Below are 22,463 nucleotides of genomic sequence, written 5' to 3' on the forward strand. Positions count from 1 at the left end.
TAAGGAAAACTTGCATGTTCGTAGATATTTAATTTCGTGGTTTTGCCGAAGTCTGCATACAAGCCTATGGAAAATTTGTCATTCGTTATACATTTAATTTCGTGGTTTACCTATACCCACGAAATCCACGAAAATTGGTATCCAACGAATAATAATGAGTCCACAGTGGTCAATATTAATCGTCCGTGTAATTTTAAAGGAGGAGAAATTTTTTTTGTGGGTTTGTGTTGCTCATTCTTTAGTTTTATATACAAAAAAAGGTTATGTGGTATATGCCAATGAGACAACTATTGACAAAGTTCAAGTCAAGGGTTTAAGCAAAGACGTGCAACATAACGGCCTCTAACAATAAGTATAAAAGGCCCCGGTACGGAAAATGTGAACCAATTCAAACGAAAAATGAAACAAACGGCCTGATTTACGGGAACAAAATAAACGGAAATCAGTTATAACAGACAGAAACACAAGACAACTGAATAAAAGGCTGCGGACTACAAGCAGACACTTGCAGGATGTGGCGGGGCTAAACATATGTTTGTGAGCATTCAATCCCCTCATAGCCTGGGGCAGTGGGGTAACAGCACAGCATAAAAAAACTGTAAAAAAAAAGCTTTTGAAATGGCTACGCAAATTAGCACGAATCCCCCCATAAAAAAAATAGGTAAAAAAACATATTTGAATGCCCATCTGGTTTATTCTGTCTATAGTATCTTGTAAAGAATAAAGAATTTGTTGGCTTGTGATATGGCGTTGACGTTGTTTTTTTTTTAAATCATTGAAAATTGTTGGTAATGTACAATCTAAAATCCTAACGGTTGTCTAGTTGACAATCATACCATATTTCCTTATTTTTATTTTAACATTAACATTATTCAATAATGAAGATTAGAGAAAAAATATTTAAAGACTTTACAATATCCCCCTCTTTGTAAAATTGACCACATTAACATTATTAAAAAATGAACATAGAGAAAAAAATAAATCTCACTTAAAGATTTGCTCACCATCTGCTTAAAAATTTAAACGAGTTTGTACAGCAAAAATCGTTTGTTGCATTTTAATACTTATATATCAAAAACAGAAAAAAATACCCGGATAGTTTCTACAACTTAGTAATATTGTGGTTTAACAGAATGGATAGTTCCAGTAACTGCAATGGTAAAAAATGTATATAATTTAAATGTTCGTTGTTATAATTTTAACGTAGTATTAATGCATAGAATTTGAGGGGAGTGGATAAATTTGAATAAGGCATCTGTTAAATAATGGGAGCGCTTAATATTCAATTGTCGTCAGAACCACGTAACATAATCACAATTCCGATAACATGCATGTTGTTGTTGTACGTCCAGTGACAAATATAACCGTTAATTTGGCAGTGAAAATGCCGGGGTTAATCATGCTTGAAATGTTTAAATGTAACCAAAAAGAAGTTTTACTCTTAAGTTAAAGACATACAATGCGGAATCCAGAAATGTTTTTAATTATACGGATCTTTTTTTAAACTTTTTTGTTTCCTTTCTGATGTATAATAGGAAAGAATGAAAAATACTTTCAGATTGCTTGAATTGCTATTTAACTCATTTAAAAAATTCATACAATTTGTGTTCGTTGTATTGACCAAAGGGGAAGACGAAATATGGTTTGTGCATGAACCACTGTTTTCTTGTTTAATTCTATCTCATCTATTAGAATGGTTTGGATAAAGAACCACATTTTGTTTCCGAAATGACTTATATAATTGAGCACACCCTTATTAGTTAAATAACTTAGACTAAAGTGTTACATGCTTGGTAAATAAATCTAGTTGTATCATCATTTCATTTTTCTACATTAATATTTATCAAACGAAAAACACACATAATTCAGGAAAATATATGCATAAATATTTTATTGATATCTCTCCTGAGGTACACAATAAATATCCTTTATCCCGCCGCAAGAATGACGAGTGTGTCGAATGGTTTAAAAAAATAAATTTTGTAGATTTTTTGTCTGATTGTTGATTCAAGTCGAGAAAATTGATATTTTTGTTCCTGATTGCTGCTTCTAGTATAGAAGATCGAAATATTTTTTTCCTTCTTCTTATTGCTTCAAGTAAAGAGGAACGATAGAATTTTTTTCCCCTGATTGTTGCTTCAAGTACAGAAAACTGATAGATGTTTTTCTTCTTCTGATTGTTGCTTCAAGAAATGGATTATTTGTTTGATTGTGCTTCAAGTAGAGAAGATCAATTGAATTATTTTTTTTACCTACCATTACCAAATAAGGTTTCTCATTAAAACCGACCCATCATATCAGTATATTGCAATCAGTTCATATTATCGACCTTAGTATGCATGTTCGATAAATTCTATGCATGGTGATCTGACGTCTGACAGTTCTTTTCAAGACTATCATGTTGAAAAAGCATCGTATGTAATTCCCAACAGTGGCCGATATTAGAGTGTTAGAATGCTTGTTTTCCATGGCAGCTTATATATCTACAAATTTATCTTATAAAAAGTTTTTTTATGGACCTTGATTGGTAGTGTGGGACTTTTATTAACGACTTGTATAAACTATATGCACTTCTTAGAACTTGGTTTAGTGTTAATCAAAGTTAAACAGTATATATTATTTGGCATGAACATAATTATTATTTACCAAATTGAACTTAATTATAAGAATCTGGAAACAAACTACTTGTATATCTCATGTTTGTTGCTTAAGTTGTCATATCAATCCATTTCCTAATATTACCAAGCAAATTTTATATGTTAAATACTCATGAATTAGAATGTATTGAAATAAAAAAAATATTCCACTAAATGTAAAAAAAAAGTAATAAAAACCCCAATCAGATGCGGATCCAGGATTTTGAACCCTGAACAGTTGGGGCAGGTATGGACAAAAGGTTCAAGCTTGATACAGCTCTGAATTTTGATTGTGATTAAATATTTGACATGCACAGCACAGGTTTCTGCCACAGAATGAATTAATGTGGCCAAAGAACTGAAAAATCTGAAATTGGATTTTACCTTTTATGGTCCAATATCCAAAATCTAAATCCATGGTTAGAATCAGCATATCCAAATGCACCAAGAATTTAATTTATCTATTTTGTAATGGACCATAATATCCAAGTATACCAAGAATTTAATTATAATTCATTAATGGACAATACATATTGTGTATTAGCTCTGTTTTTATAGGAGTTCACTTCATAAAAAAAATCGTAAGGGTTCGATGGAACCCAGTGTCTTGCCTTCTTTTGTGGATGACGACAGAAAGAAGGATCGCTATGTTTCGCTTTTGCAACAAAAGTCTCAGGCTCACCAATAATGGGGAAAAATTTTGTTAAAATTTTCCTCTAGATTTTATCTTTTGATTGTAAGAAGCTTCTGTCCAAGTTTGGTAAAAATCAAGGATTGTTTATGAATCTTATAAATGTTTTGAAAAATTTAACTGCAGACTGTATGTAATATTAACTGGAACAAAACTAAGTCCATTCATAAGTTATATAGGGAAAAATAGGAAATACATTTTTACAAGATAGCTGTATAGTTTGATGAAAATCCTAGTTGATTTGAAAAAGTTATAAAAAAAATTAAAGTGTACTATCTGAATATAGTCCGAACTGCAAGTTCAATCTTTTTTTACCTAGATTAATTTAATTCTTAATTTGACAGCAATACACCAAACTACATAATGACCTATGATTCAGTAAGATCAATATATTATTCAGATAGCTGTATAGTTTGATGAAAATCCTAGTTGATTTGAAAAAGTTATAAAAAAAATGAAAGTGTACTATCTCTATTTTGTCTGAACTACAAATCCTAGCTTTTTTGACCTAGATTAAATTTGACAGCAATACACCAAACTACATAATGACCTTTGATTCAGTAAGAACAATATATTACCAAGATAACTGTATAGTTTGATGAAAATCCTAGTTGATTTGAAAAAGTTATAAAAAAAATTAAAGTGTACTATCTGAATATAGTCCGAAATGCAAATTCAAGCTTTTTTGACCTAGATTAATTTAATCCTTAAATTTGACAGCAATACACCAAACTACATAATGACCTATGATTCAGTAAGATCAATATATTACTAAGATAGCTGTATAGTTTGATGAAAATCCTAGTTGATTTGAAAAAGTTATAAAAAAAATTAAAGTGTACTATCTCTATTTTGTCTGAACTGGAAATCCTAGCTTTTTGGACCTAGATTAATTTAATTCTTAAATTTGACAGCAATACACCAAACTTCTTAACAACCTGGGATTCAGTAAGATTAATATATTACCAAGGTAGCTGTATAGTAAGATGAAAATCCAAGTTGATTTGAAAAAGTTATAAAAAAAATTAAAGATGCCTATCTGAATTTAATCATTTTTTTTTTACCTATTAATTAAATTCTTTAATTTCACAGCAATGAATCAAACTAACAAATAAACTGGAATTTTGTAAGATCTTTATTTAATTTAGTTAGATGGGCTGATTCATACCAGTGAAGACTAAATTTGAAGGTCCAGACAAGTTGAGACAGGTCGAGACTGGTAAAGACTGAGTCGAGACTGGTTGAGACAGGTCGAGACTGGTCGAGCCTTGGTTGAGACCATTTCAGACTACACCAAGATCATCAAGTACTGAATCAGACTAATTAAGTAAAGTCAAGACCTAGTCGAGTACAATTAAGTACAGTTAAGTACTGTCGAGACAATGTCGAGACTAGTCGAGTAAAATGTGTGCTCGACTTTACTGGTCGAGCACAAAAACTGGTCTTTTCAGACTCTGAGCAGTTTGTAGTGATATATGACTACACAGTTAGATTTGTTATTCTCATCGGATTTTGTCAAATGTCTTATCGTTTGTAGTTGTAAATCTTGTTTTTTTCTGTTGTATTCATGTGTTATGGTAAAGATAATTAATCACCCAGTTTATTTATTAGATTTTAGTTTGGGTCAACTAAATTTATACGATATATTTGGTTTACAGTTTGATTTAGAAGAAACACCTACATACCCAGTCAACAGACTAACAGTGGGCCAACGTTGGCAAATTGTCGGTCCGTTGGTCGACCGTTGGTGTTGGCTGCACAACATTGGCCCAACGTTGGCAAATTGTCGGTCCGTTGGTCGACCGTTGGTGTTGGCTGCACAACATTGGCCCAACGTTGGCCTGCTGTTGTAAATCCATATTATTATCTCATGTTGGTTATAAATAATCGGGCCAACGTTGGCATTACGTTAGTAGCAACATAGGGCCGATATGAAATTTTGTTAATAAAAATTGATTATGAAATATTTTACGCTTTATTTCTCTTGGGAAGGCGGATGATTTCGATTGCTGCATGCTTTATGAAAAGTTAATGTTATACCGAAAGGGTTTATCAACTGAAATTACATTTACAACTCTATGTTGGGCCAATGCTGGGCCAACGTTGATCCTATATTATACTCTATATATAAGTCAGGTAAAATTTATACTGGAATATCATTACTGTAATAAAAAAAAATATATCGTTAACATAGATTGCCTGGTTAAAAGTTTAAATTTATTGCAATCATTATTTATTATAACTTTATTCATTAAACTTTGTGAAACATAATAATTTAGCAATTGTATACAGAGTGATATTTGATACAGCCAGTCTGTTAATCAAGCACATTCTGATAAGGTTGACCATATGTTAGACAAATTTCAAAGATAGTTGCTATGGTAATTAAGTTTATAGGAAATCTGAATGTAATGGGATGGTCACTTTTGTTGTTATTTCCTGTTGTGTATTTGTAAGAAAGCAGTGAAACGAAGAAAACAAAAAGAGAAAATCATATTAGCTGAGGTTCAAAGAAAAAGAAAGTGACATGTAAGTTATACTTTAAAAATTCTGTTATATATACGATTGTGGATGACAAACTTATATGTTTTTTTTTTAATCTGAGGGATGTTGTTCAAAATTAAAACATATAATTTCTATCATTTTATAATGTTGATCTTGAAGTTTATACGTTTCTGGCGAAATATTTTCTAGATTTTGTTTAAACCATTTCAATCCTAAATAATCATGAAATATTTGCCACTGAACATTAGTATCATCAAACAAATTGTAAAATGTTAATATTTTAATGTTTTATTTGTGAAATCTATAACGATTGCATTTATCACCAATACTGAAGTTAATGGAAAAAATCTGTCTTAAGATGTACCTTGTTCCGTAATGTTTCAGAAATGTGGTATAATGATTTCTACTTCATAGAAATATAAATGAATTTGTTAGTTTTATTATTTCTAAATCGCATGCAAACATATACGATATATTTGTGAAACCTGATCATATACACACTTGCATGTGTAACAGTGTTTAAGATATCAAATAGAGTATTTATTTATTAAATTCATTGCAAGAATGTTGTAATTTATATATAATTATACGGACTCGACTGAATTTAGTTTTTTTTCCTCGGCAAAACTTTTGCAAAAGAAAACCGATATTTGAATAGTTTGTAGGAGTAAATATCAGTCACAAAAAGCTGACGCTTGAAATATAAAAAAAAAATTGGGGGGATGTAAAAAAAAGACTATACCACACATAAGGATATTTATAAAAGAAAAAGACTATAAAGATTATTGTCTGAATTACTTGAAGTAGCTTTTCTTTTTGATATACAATTTTACATTTAAATATAAATTTATAGGTTAGGTATTTGAGTACTACAGAAGACAAAATAATTCAGAGGGCAAAAGGAATAATACAGAGCTAGGAATAATAGAAATTATTGACAACATCCTGGCTAGAAAATGCATGGGAATGGAGATGGGAAAAAATGCATTCTACCATTTGATAGCCCAGAATGAATAAGTTTAAGAAAGTAAGTTAACATAATAGCCATCATTTATGCTACATCGGATTCGAATTTTACAGATATATATGCATAAAATGTTTAATACTACCGTTAATGCTAGTGTATTTAGATTTGACTCTGTGTTTTTTTTTCAACAAGTTTTATTTATTTACTTAGAACGTTTTTTGACAAAGTTTCCTGTATCCATTTCTACACTCAATTGTCCTGCTTAACCTAGCTAGGGAGGTTAAGTCTAGCCATTATGGTAAAGCATGCAATATGCCTTTTGCCTTGGATTGTATAGGCTAGGGAAAATATCAAAAAAGAGTATTTTTTCTAACTATTGTAATGTGCCAGGGCACCGGAAACAATGCATTTTTTGTCTCTTTGTTTATTTTTTAGGAGGATTTAATATATTCTAAATATACATACATTGAGTACTCATTTATTCATTACTTTATTACAGAGGTACATGTAGTGAAATAACTTTTATAAAGATATGCTAAACTGGATATTAAAAGGATGTAACATTAGACGGAGTCAGAAATAGTGACAAAACAAAGTGTAGCAGAAAACAAAAGGAACACTCTTGTGAATAAAAACCATGTTGGAATACAGAACTAGAAAAATAGCTGTATAAAATGAATTATCAAGGCCGTCATACAGAACTTGGATATTGCAACATAAACTGTAATGATATTATACAAATGGGATAAATGAATTATCATGAATAGACTTTAAAATTTTCATTCTATAGATCTGATTTAGCAACGTATAGATACAAAAAAAGACTTTTTTTTAAATTTGCTGGTTGTCTAGCTAATAATAAATTATATTTAATCATACCTTTGTATTTATATTATTTAAGAAAAATAGTTAACATGGATACGTTGATTGAGTTCATACAAATATGGGTATAAAATTCAGAAGTACAATTCCTGGAGAGAGATTGATTGGTTGTTGGTTACTGAAACGTCCATTGACAAATATTTCATGTATGTTCAGGAAGATTGAGATAAAGTTGCAAAATACAAAATTTTCGGGTAGTATATAAGACACAACATGGTATAGTGGATCTGTAAAACGCAATAATTGCAACATTTAAAAAAAGTATTACTTTTGCCATTTTGAACTGATGTAAGAACCAGGAATTATTGCAGTTGTTGTCTGGAAGGGATTTTAGTATCCTTCATATGGATAGAAAAGTTTACAGATTGAACCAACAGAGTGCCAACGTTTGTTAACAGTTTGTTTTACTACGTTGGCCCAACGTTTGTTCAACATCTGCAAGTATTATTCCATCATTGGACCAACGTTGGGCCAATGTATTGTATAAAACCTTACAACGTTGTGCCAACGTTTAGCCATCACGTTGGCCCAACATAGGGCCACTTTGCACTTATACATTGGGCCAACGTTTAAAAACAACGTCGGGCCAATGCATGTAGATACGTTGGGCCAATGTTGTGCCAACGTACCAATGTTGTCTGGGTAGCTAGATAATACAATTATTTATCTTATTACTACCACAATTTTAAATTAATTAGTATTGTAATTTTCATTGTTATTAATAAATGTTATATGAGTATTACAAACCTAATCTTGAATTCTATCCTAATTCTATCCTATTTTGGGGAAATTTTTAAAAATTCAAATGTGACATCACTTTGTGCGTTGATTTCTTTGGCTAACTCGGCTGTAAATTTTTATGTGCTGGTTTATGTTGTTTTATGTATCCGTTTTTATTCTGTAATTAATCACCACTTCGGTGTTATCATGTATATCTATTATATAGTCATTTTTATAAATTTACTGTGCAAAAGTATGAATTATTCTAAATACTAAGGATTTTCTTATCCCAGACATATAACCTTAGCCGTATTTGGTACATCTTTTTGGAACTTTTGGTCCTCAATGCTCTTGAACTTTGTACTTGTTTTGGCTTTCGAACTTTTTTGATCTGAGCATCACTGGTTAGTCTTGTGTGGACGAAACGCGCGTTTTGCGTATTAAATTTTAAACCTGGTACCTTTTGTTAGCTATTATTCGTATGTTTCTCTGTCCTATATGTTCTCCCATTTATTTGTATTGTAGTCCTGTCATGTAATGTTGTCATTTTAATGTTATATTTAACATTGCCATAAAAGCGGGAGGTTTGGCTAGCCACAAAACCATGTTCAACCCACCATTTTTTTCTTAAAATGTCCTGTACCAAGTCAGGAAAATGGCCATTGTTATATTATAGTTCGTTTCTGTGTGTGTTACATTTTAATGTTGTGTTTCTGTTGTGTCGTAGTTCTCCTCTTATATTTAATGTGTTTCCCTCAGTTTTAGTTTGTAAACCGGATTTGTTTTTTTCTCAATCGATTTATGAATTTCGAACAGCTGTATACTACTGTTGCCCTTATTAAGATTCAGTATACCAAGGAACTCCATAAATTCAATTTTTGTTAAAATTTGGACCAACTTGAAAATTTGGCCAAAAATCAAAAATCTTAAGATATGTTTGGATTCAGTATATCTAAATACCATCAGAATACAATTTAAAAAAAAAAAATATTAAGATTAGTAAGATTAATTTTGGACCTTAATGTGGACCAATTGGTAAACCAGACACATAATCCAAAATCTTAATTACATGGTTAGATCTAGTTTATCAAAAAATTTGTAAGGGTTCCGCGGAACCCAATGTCTCTCCTACTTTTGCTGTTGTCTATGTTTTCAGAGTGAATGTAGGATTGCTATGTCTCGCTTTTGCGACAAAAGTCGCAGGCTCAACAAAAATGGGGAAAAAATTATTAAAATTTTTCCTCTAGATACTATCTTTTGATTGTAAGAAACTTCTGTCCAAGTTTGGTAAAAATCCAGGATGGTTTATGAATCTAATAAATGTTTTAAAAACTTTAACTGCAGACTGTATGTAATGTTAACTGGAAGAAAAACTAAGTCCATTTATAAGTAATATAAGGAAAAACAGGAAATAAATTTTTACAAAATTTCCTTCTAGATACTAGCTTTTGATCATAAACAAGCTTCTGTCCAAGTTTGGTTCAAATCCAGGGTAGTTTAAGAAAGTTATTAAAATTTCAAAAACTTTAACCACAGAGTGAATGTAATGTTAACTGGCAGAAAAACAAAGTCCATTTATGAGTAAAATACAGATTAAAAGGATTTTTTTTTTACAAAATTTACTTCTGGATTCTATCTTATGATCATAAACAAGCTTCTGTTCAAGTTTGAAGGAAATCCAGGATAGTTTAAGAAAGTTGTTAAAATTTCAAAAACTTTAACCACAGAGTGAATGTAATTAATGTTAACTGGCAGAAAAACAAAGTCCATTTATGAGTAAAATACGGATAAACAGGAATTTTTTTTTACAAAATTTACTTCTGGATACTATCTTATGATCATAAACAAGCTTCTGTCCAAGTTTGGTAGAAATCCAGGATAGTTTAAGAAAGTTATTAAAATTTCAAAAACTTTAATCACAGAGTGAATATTTGTGGACGCCACGCCACTGGTGATGCCAGACGACAACGACGACGCCGGAATGTAGGATCACTATGTCTCGCTTTTGCGACAAAAGTCGCAGGCTGGACAAAAACTCTAAGAATTTTATTTTTGTTGAAATCAAATAAAGTTTAGTTTGGGACCCGTTTGGACCTTAATGTGGACCAATTTGATAATTGGGCCAAAAATCAAATATCTGATACACAGTTAGCAGTCTACACAATATACTTTTGAATCTAAAGGCCAAAAGCTAAATTTTAAGAAAATTGTAGTTAAAGATTATATTGGCCTGTGGAGATGATTTTTACAGGCCAGAAAGAAGTTTTATAAACCTGGGATGGTGGGCCTGTGATTGTTTGCGAAGATCAGGTTTGATCCAGCGTACACCAAAGAATATGAATTAATTCAATTTTTGTTGAAATGAATAATAAATTTAATGTTTGACCCAAAATCAAAATCTAAATACATTTTTATATTCAGCATACCAATAAAAGCCCTTGAATTTGTTTTTTATGCCCAGCCTAGGGGCATAATGTTTTTTGGTCTATGCGTCCATTCATCCTTCTGTTCGTTCGTATGTCCCTCTTCAGATTAAATTTTTTTGTCAATATAGTTTATGATATGAAGTTGAAGTCCAATCAACTTGAAACTTAGTACACATATGCATGTCCCCTATGATCTATCTAGTTTAAATGCCAAAGAGTTTTGACCCCAATTTCGCGGTCCACTGAACATAAAAATGATAGTTGGTAGTACACATCTTTGTATTCTGGACACATTCTTGCTTTTTTTTTAAAAATCAAACTAAGTTTAATTTTGGACCCTTTGGACCTTAATGTGGACAAATTTGGAAGCCAGGTCCATAATCCGAAATTTTAATTACATGGTAAGATTCAAAGAACCCCAAAAAATCAATTTTTGTTAAAATAGAATAAAGTTTAATATGGACCCTCTGGACCAATTTAAAGGTAAAAAATCCAAAATCTAACAACATGGCTAGATTCAGCATATATTACAGATCCCCAAAAATTTAAAACCCCATTGAAATTGCTCAAGAAATAAGCAAAAATGTTAAAAAAGAATTGTTTTCAGCTCCTTTTCAACCCTCAAAATCATTCCTACCATTCCTTTTTTGTTATGGAACCTGTTGTACAATTTCATAAAGATCCATAGACTTTTGCTCAAGTTATGTTCCCCAAACATGAAAATCCTAGTTTTTGCCTCTATTCCTAAATGGTTTGGGCCATCACCCCCAAATTCAATCATAACCTTCCTTTTGAAGTTTGGAACAATTTCAGAAGAACATTCACTTATACATCAGTTTTTGTCCTGAAATAAGAAAAATGCTTGTTTTTGGCCCCTTATTCCTAAACAGTTAGGACAATAACCCCCACCCCCTCTCCATTTTAATCTCTAGCTTTCTATTGTGGTATGGGACCTTGTGTGGTCTATTTCATAGAGATCCATACATTTATACTCGAGTTATTGTCTGGAAACCAAATGACCTCGGACGACGACACTGACAAGGCGATAACATTATACAACCGCATTAATTTAGAGGTTGCATGAAAGCAGGTAGAGTCAGATGCATCGAGATGTATCTTCAAGACACAAGCTTTACCCTGTTTTATAGAATAAAAATTAAACTATAAAAATAAATAATACAACTTATGATTCCCATTAATATGAGTCAAATGGCTGTGAAATGAAAATTCCAATGGAGACATTTACTTAGCAAAAAAAAAAAAAATGCATCTACTGTACATGTACATGTAGCTGTAGCCTTTTGCTAAAGATGTTCATTGCCAGCATGGTTTTCTGTTCTGTTAATCCACCAATCGTCTATGGAACTTTGCTGTATTATGCATACCAGTGGATTGAGAAAAGTGCAGCAGATTTTACAACAATGCATGCTGACTGTCACCATGCTCAAACCAGTGAATTTGCATTTCATTGATACACAAAACTTCAAGTCTCACTCTGTTGAAAAAATTAAAATCATCATTATAAACAACTTATATACAATTTAAAAAAAAACTGTAGAAGGTTCTATTTGTGCATGTATAACAACAACACTTTAAGGAATGCTCCAGTAATTTATTGAGATCAACATGTTTTGATGGCTAGACCACCTTCATTAGGATAAAAACAAATAATAAAATCCTACTGATGTACAAAATCAGGTTGAGAAATTAAAACCTCACAATCTTGCTATGGTGAGTAACCATATAAATAGCAATTGAAAGAGAAAGTGAAAGTAAGTTAGTATATATGGAAGTAAACTATAAAAAAAAATATATAATGTTTTTGTTGTTAAAATGTTTTTTAAAATTATTCTGCCATCAGTGTGTTAGCACACTTGCACAGTGGAACGAATAATAGAATTATTATCAGTTGTGTTCTGTGTAAACTTTGTATTCAATTAATGTCTTTATTTCCAAATATCATGAAGATAGACAACATTTCATTACAATTTAGACTGGCTTCCCTTGGCCAGAGGTACTACTCTCAACGTGTCTGGATTGCTGTAAAAGAGGGACGAAAGATACCAGCTGAAAGGACAGTCAAATTCATAAATCGAAAATAAACTGACAACGACATGGCTAAAAACGAAAAAGACAAACAATAGTACACATGACACAACATAGAAAACTAAACAATAAGCAACACGAACCCCACTAAAAACTAGGGGTGATCTCAGGTGCTCTGGAAGGGTAAGCAGATCCTGCTCCACTTGTGGCACCTGTCGTGTTGCTCATGTTATAACAAATCTGGTAAATAGTCTAATTCGGTAGGTCACATTCATGAAAGGGAAGGGGATTGTAGTTACAACGTAAGAAACGTATCCGATATCAACTGTGAAATGGTTATTCCATAACGGTCAACCAACTCGTGATGGCGTCCGTAAAATTTACGAAGGGATGATTTCAACTTCATGGAAGGGGGGATTTTCTATTTATCTATTTTTACTTCATTATAAAGCCAGGATATACATGTATACTCATTTTCTATAGTGCTTCTTAATAAGGTGCTAAATATAATATAATGTGCCAACATACACATGATACAGGTAGTCTAGCTATGACTGCAATTTTATGAAACATTTGTTTAATGATTTAATTAAATGAAAATGATGAATGTCTTGTGTGTGTTGTATAAAATGTGAGTTTTACTGTGTTTGTTTGTATTTTTCATTGGTATTATATATAGTGACCGTATATTGGGCATTTTTGGGAAGGTTGACACATGGTTGAAATCTTACAAAACATGTTTAAACCCACCACAATTTTTAATTCTAGTCAAATCAGCACCTGGTTAAATCGGCACCTGGTCAAATCGGCACCTGGTTAGGCTGGTATAGTCAAATCGGCACCTGGTTAAATCGGCACCTAATGTAGTCATTTCGGCACCCATGTAAAATATGTGGAATATGCCTATTTTTTTCATTAAAATGAAGGTGTCATCTACAAATATTGACTTTAAAACATCTTTGTGGATTTTAATATGTTTTTTTGTTGTTGTTCAACTTAATATGTCTTCAAGGTATTGGATATTTGTTATGCATGTTTTGAACAGTTGAGATCTTGCATGGCTGTTGGTTTTAATGCTGTTTAAACCTTCCTGACAGGGAAATGAAGGTATAAGAATTATTCATTTTGTCCGTTTTATTTAGAGATGAATATTTTGCATGCTCTTTGGTTCATGGTTAATTGAACTTTATAAAAGTTCCAACTTTTAGTTGAAGGGGGATGTCACCCGTATTACAGGTTCTGTGCTACCAGCCTGAACATTTTTCACACTGTATTGCCTCTTGTCTCGGCCTAACTACTTTGGTATACTTAATACAGCCGTTGTCTGACATTGTGATAGTGATGAGGGGGGCTCATAGTTTTCCCTTTTATTGGTTCTAATTTTCTCATGATTTAATAACAGCTTGGGTAATGGCTTTATTGTTTCTTATTTAAGTTTTTGAAGAAAAAACATCAATAACTACCTGTTTATAGAGTTAAAACAATAAACATGTTAATTGTTTAATTGATAAAAGTTATTACTTAATTAATTAAAAAGAAAACTAATCAAAACATCAGTCAAAGAATGTTGAGAAAACTTCAAACAAATTAACTTATGTATTCTAACTGCTTAATGATTAACATGTGATGATTTTTTTTTATCGATTTAATCACAGGCACTCGTCTCAGAAAAAAATTCCTATATACCTTTATATAACAAAAGGTACTTAACTCACGATTTAAAAAATGTCAGCCGGAGATTGACATACTTGGGTAGGATTGCTATGGATGATTCCGACAACAAAAGTAGGCGTGTTATACACCATTGTGAAGATAAATCAATTTAGATTTACGACATAACAAGTTTTAGTGGGGTTGACAGCCGAGAAATTGGCATATAACGGAATTTCGCACCGGCTGACATTTTTCTAAATCGCGAGTTAAGTACCTTGTGTTATCATGGTTATATAAAGGTATATAGGAATTTTTTTTCTGAGACGAGTGCCTGTGGATTTAATTGATGAAATAAATCCCGCCTAAATTTTGTTAAACCTAATTAGAAATTGAGTTTATACATATGAATAATTATTTATATTATATCAATTATTATCTGATGCAGATTTGACTTTGAATAGTGCTGATTTGACTATCATGACTATAAACAGATGCCGATTTGACCAGGTGCCGATTTAACCAGGTGACGATTTGACTTTTCTTTAGGTGCCGATTTAACTTGTATCCCACAATTTTGTGTCTGTCCCAAATCAGAAGCCTCTGGTCTTTGTGAGTCTTGTATGATAGTTTTTAATTTTGGTTCATTTATGTGGCATGTGTATGTTTTGGAGTTTAGTGTGACGTCCATTTTGGCTAAACTATCACACACTTTTGTTTTGCCCGCCTCTGGGTTTGCGATATTTGACATGTCTGATGTCTATGCCAATAACTAACAGTTCACTTCAATACACCTTATAGCTATTCCCGGCTGACCCTAGAATCTGTCCCACTTGAATTATTGACGTCAATCGTCATACAACATTGTACAACAATCACTTTTACATTTTGCGTCATATATTTTGTATTAGGTCAAAATTTTACTGGAACCTGTGTGTAGTACAGTAATGGTGGACAAATAGCGATAAGGTATATGGTTACATAAAGACTATAGACTTTACAAAAGTGAAGTTCCCAAACTTCTTTCCCCTCCTTGTTTATCTTTTTTGGTACCTTCTCATGATCAGTTCTTGTCACTAATATTACATGTAGTGAGGCTGCAAAAGTCACAATGGGTGTGTATTTTGAGGTGTAAAAGGCTCCACGTGGACATTAGTCATTAAAAAATTATCATACGTACATGTACTATAAATCATTTTCATATGAAAATATACGAACAGCCGACTGATCTTGAAATGTTTATTCCCTGCATCTAAAAATTATAGCTCAGACGATCACCTAGTCTTCTTTTAAATTGTCTACAGTTATAATTCGCAGATATACAAGCTCCATGTTGTTCCTCTCAGATCCAATCATGAAACTTATTCAACTTATGTGATTGCATCCAAAGGGAAATAACTCGAAATGGTATTACAATGTACTAAAAGATGGCTAGCAGAACCGATCTCAAATTACGACAATGCGTTTTAGCTATAAAAAAATCAGAGGGGGTATAACACTATACATTTATTTCCCGTGCCTGAGTGATATATGAGTTTGTTTACCCAAGAAAAATCATATTTCACGAGGGCATTGCCCGAGGGAAATATGACTTTTCGAGGGTGAACAAATCTTCATATCTCACGAAGCCAAGGGAATTGAATGTTTTATTCCACTGCCTATACTTTTTTTTTACTTCTGAATATAAAATTTACATGATTGTCTTCTTATTCGTTTTGTTTAACTAAACACAACATTCACAATGATAATGAGTACCGCTTTAAAGTTAATTAATTAATTATTTATTCTATTCTATTTGTTTTTATATTTGAAATATTTTTTTAAATAAACCCTATCAAAATAATTTATTTAAACACTAATCGCAGGTAACGTCGCATAAGGCAATCCTGACGTTCAGAGGGGAATATGATACTCAGAGGGGAATATGAAGTTTTGTTCGACATCACGTGTGATAGTTTCAACCAATCAAATGTTGATTTCGCTATCAAAATCAATATGCAGTGGAATAACAACATTTATTATAAAATACAAGTCATGGTTTCTAAATTCTAATTCAAAGCCAATTACAAATTGTAAATAAATCATGTACTCCTTGATAGTATCAATTATTGCATAAACATGTATAATGTAAGGGAATGACCATTCAACTTTAAAGGAATAAAGAGGTGGAGATGGGGGTATTTGGGTGTAATGTTTTTTTTTCTTAAAAAATATATTCTGATCCCCAATATGATAGCTACAAGTACGTTGAAGCTAAACAGTAACAAAACATGATTGTTTAATTTCAGTTCAATTGTCAGAATGCAATTTAAGATCAGCAACCATAAATTACATTTATCAAAAAATTGTTGACTCCTGTCAGCAAATATTAAAAATAGAGTTTGTTTCGCAAAAAACTTACGATTAAGATTGATCGTAAGTCATGAACAATTCAGTATACTTACAAAGTTTTTTTTGTGAAACTGACTCCTGGCTTGTATAATTAGGTCTTTCCATTTTTCTGTGGAAAGACCTATTGTATTTGTTCTGATTATTTTTTTTTCTTTCTTCAGCCTAATTTTGTTCTTGCGATAAATATTTGTTTCGCAATATGTTGCTTAGATATTTGTATATGATATCGAACAGTTTATGCACCTTTGAAATTTACCCTGCGTAAAAAAATACTTTTCTTTGTAGGAGTTATCTCCCCGAACACTGTTTTCCTTGTGACTGCATCTCCTCCGTAACCGTAAAAGAAAGCGACAAATTTATTTTATAAAATTGCTCGTTATATCCTTGGCATGATTTGTCCTAAGCGATATGAACACTCCATATGAGAGTTATTTCCCCTTATGTATTTGATATAAGTGATATGCATTTCTATCTTGTAAACCATAAGTGATAGAGACCTAGGATCTTTTGATTTGAGGTTCTTGGTCCAAAAAAATGAAAATTAGGTCAAGGTAAAAGGTCAAGGTCATATTCTAATTTTTGAATTTGGCTTATTTTCACTTATTTCCAAAAACCGTATAAGATATAGACAAATTAGTTTTACTAAATTGTTAGTTGCGACATGTCGTAACACGTAAATTTCGATTGCAATGGTACGTTGAACGTAAAAGGGAGTTTTCTCCCCTCTTGTATTTAAAAATATGCGTATCGTGATATAACTCATTAACCAAATATAATTAAGACCTATGGTCTTTTGATTTGAGGTCCTTGGTTAATGACCTTGAAATTGATCTCAAGGTCATAGCTTAATTTGACGTTCTAGATTTTGACCTTTGCTTTTACTTCATATGTTTATATGATAAAGCCATGAGACTTTTTGCAGTAGGTTTCAAACCATTTAACCTTGAAAAAAAAACAACCGGAGGTGACCTTGTGTAAACCGGAAGTAGTTTTTTTTTGTACTTTATTAATATAAAAGTATATAGAACCAGATATTTTTGGAATTAGTGTCAAGTAAATATTCAAATAGAATCGGAAGTAACATTTTTCAAACCGGAAGTAACAAATTATCTCCCTTATTTAAAAAAAATTATATAGAAACCATATATTTTTGGAATAAGCGTACAATAAGCTATCATTTGACGATTGAAATGACATTTTAAACCTAATTTTACTACTTTTAATATTAAAATACATGGTTTTTGGTGGAAAGACCTTCAATTGTTCTCTGAACAATTGGTTTTTAATTATGTTGTGCTTTTCCATTTCAGTCATAGGATATTGAAAGACAAATTGAACCGTACATTAGTGATGGACATTAAATAGAGAATCTAAGCAGACAACATAATACCACTTCATATGTTTCCGACAAAACCATTGGAAGAAAACATAACAGTTTTGAAGATAAAAAAGCACTTTTCATCCAAAACATGGCAGTAACTGAAAGATTGCATTACATCCAAAAGAAAAGAGGAATTGTTTGGTGTTCAAATCCGACATTCACTAGCTGCCACATTGCAGTGTCAGTTGTTTGCGATTGCTGCCTTACCAATAAATAGTGATCCTTGGATATTAAAAGATGAGTTGAAACTTATACCAGTAATGGACAGTAAATAGAGAATCTTAGCAAACAGCATAATACCACATCTTATGTTTTCAATAAAATGTTTGGATGGAAACAATACTATTTGGAGGATGAAAAAGTAATTTTCATCCAAAGCAAGGCAGTTACTGAAAGATATAATTAAATCATAAAGGAAAATGGCAAAGTGAAATGTTTGACTTGCAATTTAACCTACATCATGTACTGCCACATTTGTATCGGTTGTTCGTGATGACTGTCATTCCAGCAAATGTTAAAACATATTATTTAGTAACCTATCTATAACGTAATTATTTTTATGTTTTAATAACGTTGGTTGTTGTTGTGAATTTTAAGTAAAATTTTTAATGTACATGCAGCGTCATAATGATAAAATTGGTATTTGAATGAATTTATAGTGTTTAATTGATATGATAGAGTTTTTACCTAAATATCATTTTTGAAAAACATTAGTTTTTATAATATAAATTTAATGTTTAATAAAATCAACATATACCAATTCAATGTTTAATTACTACACATTCTATAACTTAATGTCCCACACTTGTGACATTATTTTTTAACCAAGAAACTAAGATAGCATTCATTTACAAGTTGTCTTATGTATAAATGCACAATGAAATATTTCCGCATTTTGATTTGCAAAAATAAAAAAAGTTAAGTAATAAGTAACACTGGCAAACTAACTCATTCAGTTGTATAAATATGCATTTCTTTCAAAATGTCAATCCTCATTACCTTGTTCTTATGTTGGTGCATAATTTTTTTTTTATCTTTCAACATACAGCCATGTAGGTTTTTATGACTTATAAAAGAAGAAATTATGTACTCACTATGCTTAAAGTCTGCATTTTTTAACTCCCAAAGTATTCCATGATGCTTAAACACATTACATACATTGTATTAGTTTAAAATGACACAAAAAAACTTAAAATTTTTATGTTTTAATAACATAAGTGTAAAATTAAATTCATAATGTTTTATAAGCAATGTTGATCTGACTTAACCAAATGTAACATTAAAATATTAATTTTTCATTTATATAAAATTATTACTTTTTAAAAAATAGATTGACAAGTTCAACGACTAAATAAAGTTTTTTAAAAATATATTCTTTTAATTATTTTTTTTTAAATATATTTTTAAAACAGTATGTCCCATCTTAAATAATAGTAAATCACACACTTATTTTGAAAATATAATTTTAAAAGCAAAATTTACATCAACTTGGGGAGATAATAAGCCAATTTTAGTATACCAAAGTCACCTTCAGTTTCAAATAATAGCTAACTTTACACTGATTCCAAAAATATATAGTTCCCATAACCTTTTTCTTCAAATAAGGGAGATAAGTTGTTAAAAGGTTACATCTGGTTGACATTTTCAATGTCATATGTCTTCCAACCTTATTTTTAAGACCCAATGGCTCTATCATGTATAAATAATGAGATAGAGTAAAGGTCAAAATATAGAACGTCAAATTTACCTTTGCCCTTGAATACATTTCATGGTCATAAAGCAGGGACTTTAAATCAAATGACCCCAAGTCTCCACTATAATATCGGAAATGAGTTCTATCCCAATACAGCTAATTTTAAGTATAAGAGGGGTGGAAAGTCCCATCAAAAGTTAACGCACCCTTTATAACTAAAATAACATTTTGAGACATGCTGCAACTAACAAAATAAGGAGAAAAAATTGTCCATACCTAATCATGCTTATGCGGTTTCTGAAAAGAAGCAAGGATAAGCCAAAATCAAAATTTATAACCTGACATTGACCTTTGACCATGAACTTATTCACTGAAAAAGGGCAATAACTCCTTAAGTGGTCAATTGACAATTTTGGTCATATTAACGTTTTTGTAGATCTTACTTTGCTGAACATTATCGCTGCTTACAATTTATATATATATCTATAATAATATTCAAGATAATAACAAAAAACTACAAAATTTTGTTAAAACTACCAATTCGGTTGCAGCAACCCATCAATGGGTTGTTCGATTCGCCTGAAATTTTCAGAGCTGATAGATCTAGACCAATTGAACAATTTTACCCCATGTCCGATTTGCTCTAATAGATTTAGTTTTTGAAATATAAGCGAAAAACTGCATTTGACCCCTATGTTCTATTTTTAGCCATGGCGGCCATGTTTGTCAATGGATCAAAACTTCGGATACAATTTATAAACAAGATACCATAAGGCACATTTAGTTAAAGTTTGAAGGTAATTGGCCCAGTAGTTTCAGAGAAGATTTTTAAATGTTAGCAAACTTAATGAACAAATTGTGTAAAATTGTCTTTAACGGGCAATAACTCCTTAAGGGGTCAATTGACAATTATGGTCATATTAACTTTTTTGTAGAACTTACTTTGCTGAACATTATTGCTGTTTACAGTTTATATGTATCTATGATAATATTCAAGATAATAACACAAACCTGCAAAATTTCCTTAAAACTACCAAATTTAGTGGCAGCAACCCAACAATGGGTTGTTCGATTCGTCTGAAATTTTCAGGGCTGATAGATCTTGACCAATTGAACAATTTTATCCCAGTTAGATGTGCTATGAAAGCTTTAGTTTTTGAAAAATAAGCCAAAAACTGCATTTGACCCCTATGTTCTATTTTTAGCCATGGCGGCCATGTTTGACGATAGATCAAAACTTTGGATACAATTTATAAACAAGATACCCTAAGGAATATTTAGTTTAAGTTTAAATGTATTTGGCCTAGTAGTTTCAGAGAAGAAGATTTTTTAAATAGTTTACGACGACAGACGACGACGACAGACGACGGACGACGACGGACGCCAAGTGATGGCATAAGCTCACTAGTGGCCCTTCAGGCTCTGGTGAGCTAAAAAAGCGTATTGGAGATGGGACAAGAAAAACAAACAATAACAACAATTTTGTCTCAATCATTTTCAGATTGATCATACGCATGTGTCCCCCCTTTTTTGTAATTGTTTATAGACAAGATTCGCCCCCATTTTATAGATTGTTGCCCAACTATTCAGGCTTATACATATATTGATGAGAACAATATATATTTTAATTATCTAACACTGAATTATCAATTAGAATGGATATAAAAGTCGTAGGATACAGATGTCAGGCAATTGTTAACGACGATCGTTGTTTCTTCTTTCAGGAATAGTTTTGTTTGTTGAAGTCGTTATTTCATATAATTGAATAAAAACTTACATTAATTTACGTATTTCAATCATTGTAAACCATTATCCGACGGCTAAATGATGATATAGGTCATCGCTTGGACATCCTCCATTTTGTTTTAAAACGAAAACAAACATTCAAATGCCCGGATGTGTATATCTTTTTCAAGCCGATCGAAAACCATGCATATATATGTCAGGATCGATTATATATCTTAGATTATTTCTTAACGGATAAGTTCCGATGCTTGTTTGAAGTATAAAAAAATGAAAGATATATTAAACTATCATTTGAGTGCAAATTTCATAACATATATATGGGGGAACCAATAATTAATCGTGATTAAAGTTAGTGTACACTTTAACTCGGTTTGTACCGATTTGGTGCAAAGTGACATATATAGAAAAATGGGGGTATGTCACTTCAGAAATCAATATCTTTCTTATTCCTCAATAGTTTTTTACCACCAAGACCGTTTTGTGATCGCAATATATCGATCCTTCGTGTGGCATTAGTTTGACATTGCTAATATTTATACTTTTTTTTTTACATATACCTAAAGTTAAGGTGTACAGCTCAACTGTACAGTATACTGAGGTGTACAGTTAATGTCCATTTGTACCCCCGAGGTGTGCATCTTACTACCCAAATGTAGGTATATATATATATATATATATATATATATCTGATGTGGAGTTTTTGAAATGTAAACATGAGTATACTAATGT

General features: G+C 31.4%; 1 long non-coding RNA gene across 2 annotated transcripts; it reads left to right on the plus strand.

Moving 5' to 3' along the window:
• The first annotated feature begins 5,015 nt into the window (after positions 1-5,015).
• Positions 5,016-7,677, plus strand: LOC127732410 (uncharacterized). 2 transcript variants are annotated; one of them, XR_007996238.1, is made up of 3 exons: positions 5,016-5,856; positions 6,686-6,859; positions 7,299-7,677. It is a non-coding gene; the product is annotated as an uncharacterized LOC127732410 (long non-coding RNA). The 2 variants fall into 2 exon arrangements; XR_007996237.1 differs by lacking the exon at positions 5,016-5,856 and having other exon boundaries at positions 5,884-6,859.
• The last annotated feature ends 14,786 nt before the right edge of the window (positions 7,678-22,463 follow it).

The sequence above is a fragment of the Mytilus californianus genome, unplaced genomic scaffold, assembly GCF_021869535.1.
Source record: "Mytilus californianus isolate M0D057914Y unplaced genomic scaffold, xbMytCali1.0.p SCAF_24, whole genome shotgun sequence".
NCBI lineage: Eukaryota > Metazoa > Mollusca > Bivalvia > Mytilida > Mytilidae > Mytilus > Mytilus californianus.